This window comes from Glossina fuscipes, unplaced genomic scaffold (assembly GCF_014805625.2).
Source record: "Glossina fuscipes isolate IAEA_lab_2018 unplaced genomic scaffold, Yale_Gfus_2 60, whole genome shotgun sequence".
NCBI lineage: Eukaryota > Metazoa > Arthropoda > Insecta > Diptera > Glossinidae > Glossina > Glossina fuscipes.
This window is the reverse complement of record NW_023998432.1, coordinates 8,415,489-8,421,973: the sequence shown is the minus strand read 5'-3', so window position 1 is coordinate 8,421,973 and position 6,485 is coordinate 8,415,489.

Genomic DNA, 6,485 nt, shown 5'->3' with positions numbered 1-6,485 from the left:
CAACAGGTAATCTGTTTATTAGGTTGTTTACGAAACTTCTTCCAATTTTAGACTGATTGTATACACGTCTTTTTTTAAAGCTTATAACCACCGCTCTTAAATATATATATATACACAATAAGATCAGCATCAAAAATTAAAATGATATATATGTATATATAAATGATAGTTATATATAAAGCAAATTAGTTTACCACTATGCGTTCAGTTAAACTATCTAAACAAATCGTTGTTAGGAATGCTGACGATGTTTGTTTGCAGGAAGAAAAGAATAAAATTGTACATAGTACTCTATTACCGAACTCAATACGAGCTTTAATTGTGGGACCGTCAAATTATGGCAAGACAAACGTTATAATTAGTCTAATAGAAAGTCCTAATGATCCTAATTCGAAATCTTCATATCAACCAAAAGATCGTTATCTGCAGACACTGGTCAATCCGTTAAAGGGTATAATCTTATTTACATTCTCAGAAAATGAAAAGTTATAAGCCTATCTAAGGCAAAACCACATGCATTAATGATATTCGATGACGTAATATGCGATTAACAATATACTATAAGGAATTACTTTTACATGGGTAGACATAAACATATTGATGGCTTTTATTTATGTCAAACATATACGAGAATTCCCAAACATTTAATACGTGGTAATGAAAATATGATAGTAATATTTAACCAAGATGAAATGAATGTGAGCCATATACACAATGATCAGGTTATCGGTGACATGTCATTTAATAAATTTTTAACGATTTCTAGTTAGTACTGGAAAGATAAATATGGTTTTGTTGTTGTGAGCAGAGATGATCCAATTGATAAGGGACGATATCCGAAAGATTTCGATAATTTCATACAGTTCAGTAAGTCAGATCAGATATAAAACAGATCACTATCAAAGATAAAGCTGATCATTATCAGCTATAAAGTTTATCATTATCGGATATAGAGCAGATCACTACCAGATATAGAGATCACTACCAGATATAGAGCAGATTACAAAAAACTGAGTAACAAATTGTTAAAAGATATTATAAAGACAAGAAAAGTGTTGAATGCGAAGCTAAGAAATATTAAATTGAATCAAATGGGGAAGCCTAACTTATTGGAAGACACATTTTAGCCTATAACGAAACCTTTGAAATGGATAATTAAAAAACTCGACAATAAAAATTGTGCATCGCTAACGTCATCATTTACGAATGATTCAATAGAAAATCATAACAATGGTGTTGATGAAGGGGACGACGACGATGATGATGATGAACATAATAATAGGATTAATGATGTAAATAATATTGATTATAACGATGTTGACGTTGAGGCAGATAATGATCTTGCGATGGCTAATAATGATGTTGAGATGCCTACATAAAATTCATTATCAAATTATAGATATAAACCAAACGCAGGAAAAATAAGAAAAAATAAAACAAATTTATTGAAGCATGAAAGGAGTAGAAGGAGTGCAAAAATTAAAAGGAATTTATTAAAGCATGGAAAGAGTGGCAGAACTGGTAAAAAGATATTTTGTATCTAACCGCAGCTGCGTCAACAAATGTAGTTCATAATACAAGAGCTCCTCCATGTGTTGATTACGTAAGTAATCAAGAAGAAAAGGTTTAGAATTAAAAAGAATTTAAAGCGGGCCATCGACAATAAAGGCGTTAAAGGAGAGAAGAGTTTAAAAAGTTTGAGACATTTAAAAACAGGGAAGAAAGAAAATGTACTTCAAAGAAAGAAAGATACAACAACAACAACAACAACACAAATTAGAATCGTACAAAAAAAATTTTAAAACGAAAGATTTGTACGCTACGGCCGAGAAACAGCTGAAAACATCACACATATCTTTCAATCAAAAAAGAAAGAGTAAATCACAATTGAATACTGATAAAAAAATGCATTAAAAATACGAATGATAATAGCAATGATGCTAGTATTAATTCAAATACATCCCCATTCTATAGTGTTACACGAACACTCATTAATAATAAAAATTTAGATAAAATTTGTGGTTTTAATGTAGATGTAAGGGGGAATTGGCGATATGGAAATAATAAATAAAAATTTAATAGAGACACAGATATAGGAAATATTAAGTAGACTATGACGCCAGGTTTGTTTCAGCTCTTGTTTCACTCAAAACCTCAAAACTATGCAAAAAGAGATCTGATAAAATATAAAGAAATTCTAATAAATACAAATGTATACAAACGTCCTTATTCACCAGGAGCGCATATTAAAGGTACAAAAGCATTTAAATATCAACGTGCAATAAGACCACTATTTAATAAGAAATCAAATCTTCTAACGAAAGGTAGCGGGCTGTCATTAAAATCATTAGATTCTCGTAAACATATCTATACCAATTGGAACGATCCTAACGAGCGAGTTGATAGATTACATTTACTTCTTTCTTCCGAAAATGCTGGACACAGTAATCACAAAAACGAAATAATTTCGATTGTTGAGGAATTGCGAGAGGCTAACATAATTAAATAATAGTAATAATAATAATAATGAGTTATATAAATAAGTTTGGAGAAGGTTTAATTAATCATCATCATCAGTATAACAATTCAAAGTTAAAGACAAATTTATTGAAAACGCTTGGCATTCATAAAAAAAGACTTTGCAATTTAATTGCACCTACAGACCCCAAAGGTACTGTAACAAAACTCTATCTGTGTTAACAGATTGCATAAACAATCTAACGACTACATACATTTCAAAAATGAATCGCATTGAGGACGATATAAAACAATTTCAGAACTCATATGATTTACAAATGAATAGTATGAAAAAACAAATAAATGAATTGAATACGAGAATCAAAAATGATATTAATAGCGAAGCTAAACAGTTTGAGATAAGTCTTAAGAATCAACTAATTAATGCAAGTAAAACCTATATGAATAAGATTGAGGTGCGATTCGATGAAATTGAAGAATGCATTTTCAAATGGATCGAAGTGCAAGAAAAATATGATAAACAATTGAATAGTATGAGAGGTGATTTAACAAAATTACAAACTACCCTAACAAGCAACGTTGAAGAAGTTGTTAAATTAATTGAACAGCCTGTTAAAGCGTAATTGTATAATGAGAATAAAGAATTTATAAATAAGACTGAAGAACGATTCCAAATAATTGAGGACTACCTTTTCGAATCGATTGGTTTAAAGCAGCGCCAACAACAAGACAAGGATGTAAAAAAAAGGAAGATCAACTAAGAGAAGTAATATAAAAATTTTTTTATATAAAAAATAACAATAAGACGAGCAAACAAACAAAAATACATTAATTCGCATAGAATTTGCACGATGGATCTAAACAGGGATAAAAGAGATATAGTTAACGAACTACACAAACAAGCACGTAAACATTTCAAAAGAAAATGAGTTGTCATGAAAGGAATTGATGATTTGTGGGAAGCCGATTTGGTTGAAATGATAAGCTATGCAGTACAAAATAATGGTTACCGTTATCTTTTAACAGTAATAGATACATTTTCGAAAACGGCTTGGGCTATGGCGGGGAAAAACAAAACTGATCCAAACGTAACAAATGCTATGAGGGAAATTTTCGAGAAAAGTCATCGTAAACCGCAAAATTTGCAAACTGATGATGGTAAAGATTTTTTCAATAATCAATTTCATCAACTGATGCAAAACAATCATATTAATCACTATTTAACATATAGCGTTCTGAAGGCGTCCATAGTAGAACGATTTAACATAACATTAAAAGGAATGATGTGGAAAGAGTTTAATTTTCAAGGAAACTATAAATGGATTCATATATATAAGGATCCATTTCTTATCTTATTTATCTTATCGATAAATACAGTTACACATTTCATAGAACGATAAAAATGACGCCAAATCAAGAGAATTCTTCAAAGGAGAAATCTCTGCTGGATACGGTATACAGCAATTTAAAAATATTCAAAAGACCAAAGTTCAAAATAAATGATTATGGACGAATAAATATGTATAAACATCTATTTGAGAAGGACTACACGCCTTATAGGACTACGGAGATCTTTAGAGTGAAAACTATAAAAAATACAAATCCAAATACATATATGTTAGAAGACTATCAGGGGCGTGAAGTTAGAGGTGGATTTTGTAAATAAGAATTAATGAAAACTAAGTTTCCCCAATACTTAGTTGAAAAAGTGATAAAGAGAAGAGGAAATATGGTCTATGTTAAATGGTTAGGATTTTCATCGGAACACAACTCTTGGATTAATATGACAACATATCTTAATAATAAAAGCAATCATAGACATTCTTAGATAGTTTATTCACTCATCAGACGTTAAGATGTCAATAATACTAACTTTAAACGAGGACTCCTCGGTACTTAACAAACTATTGTAGCAAACTATTTCCTCGCTAATGAGCTTGATGAAAATTATGTTTGTGGTCTAATAAGTTTCGATACATACAATTCAATTCCAAATGTCGATCGGGAAAACAACTTACTTCATTTTGGTGACCATCAAATCACAATGCCCATTGGTTCATAGGAGTTTTCTGATTTAACCGACTTAATTACAAATAAATATCATGATGTGGATGAGAAAAGGGGTATACTCAATATTTAAGCAAATTATAATACGTTACAAACACATATAGAGAGTACAATAAATCCAATTTCTTTCGATAAGAAGCGCTCGATTGGAACATTATTAGGTTTTAGTAAGAGAAAATTACAACAAGTTAAAGAGCACTATTCAGGTAAAACAATCGATATAGCAAAAATTAATACCACAATGATTGAATGTAATATTGTAAGTGGATCTTATATAAACAATGTATCAGCACATAATCTTCATCAATTCTCACTTACTGTTAGTCCAGGTTATAAAATTGTAGAGAAACCGACTAATGTAATATATTTACCTATAAATACAAGAACGATAAATTCTATTCTTCTGAAAGTTGTCGATCAATCTGGTAATTTTATAAATTTTCGTGGAGAAAAAATTTCAATAATATTGCATTTAAAACCCACACGCCAATAAGGATGATAATATTCAACAAAAAAGACGTATTTAATGATTCACAACGAAGAAATTATCATCATCATCATCATCGGCGTCGTCACCGTGCAGTGATAGTAAGAAAAATAAAAAAAAATACAAACGAATAAAACCAACCAAAACTACTAATACCCTAAATAGAATAAATCAGGAATTTTTAAATAGTTTGGGGTTTCAACTGAAATAGTCAGAAAACCAAAAAAATGAGTCATATAATTAATATATAACAAAACCCACAATTTCATAATTCAGTTGTAAAAAAGAATACCCCACTTATACATCATATTTACAATCATTTAAAAATAATGATGAAATTCGTATATCAATTCAAAATCAAGATTTGTATGTCTTACCAAGCGAAAGCTTTCTATATGTTGAACGAACTGCATCAAAGAAGGATGGTACAATCTCTAATAATATAAAACTGTTAAATAATTGTATGCCGCATCTATTTGATGAAATTCGATGTGAGCTTAACAGTATGGAAATTGATCGTGCACATCATTTGGGTATTACAACGGAAATAAAAAACTTCACAATATTGAAAAAACCTGAGAGTGAGAACCTACTGAATGCAGGATTTAATATCGATGAACTCACGCTTATTTTAACTTTTGTATACCGCTGAAGATGCTACTTGAATTTGCTGAAGATTTCAATAAAATCATAGTTAATTCTAAACATGAATTGATTTACTATGATCTAAAGATGATAAACAAGGTATTACAACTACCTTGGAAAATGAGCAAATTAAATTAAGTATTTTGAATATTACATGAAAGATGCCACATGTCCAACTTGCTGATGCTTACAAATGTGTTGTTTAAAAAACTCAATTCTCAATACAAATGAAGAGTTTAAAAAAATCAATTCTCGCCGACCGTTAAATATATGCTTTAGAATGTGGGATATGTATTATTATCCTACACTTCCGCAGAGTGCCACTGTTGTATGGAATGTTAATCTAAATTATGATTCATATCCATATGATGATTTGAATCTTAGGTTCAGTCGAAATCATTTCGCTCTACTCTATTTATATATATTCAAGATTTCAACAAAGTTATTATTCGCGCAATCCATATCCGCTATTGAAACGTAATGAGTTTCTAACGCTTGCACCCATAGTTGTTTTGAACCTAGCACATCAAAATGAATCGCTTAAAACCGGATCAATCGCATTGAATTGAAACCCTCAAGTGACATACCAGTTAATACATCAGCATACTGTTTAATTATACATGATAAAATATTTGACTATGAATGAAGTAAGAAAAATATTGTAAATTGTAATAAAATAGCAATAAAATAATATAGATACATATATATATGAATTTTTATAAAACATAAAAATGTTCTTCTTCTCTCCATCTATATTTAGATATATCATTTATTTTTGATCATTATATCTTTAAACACAGCAGTGCGC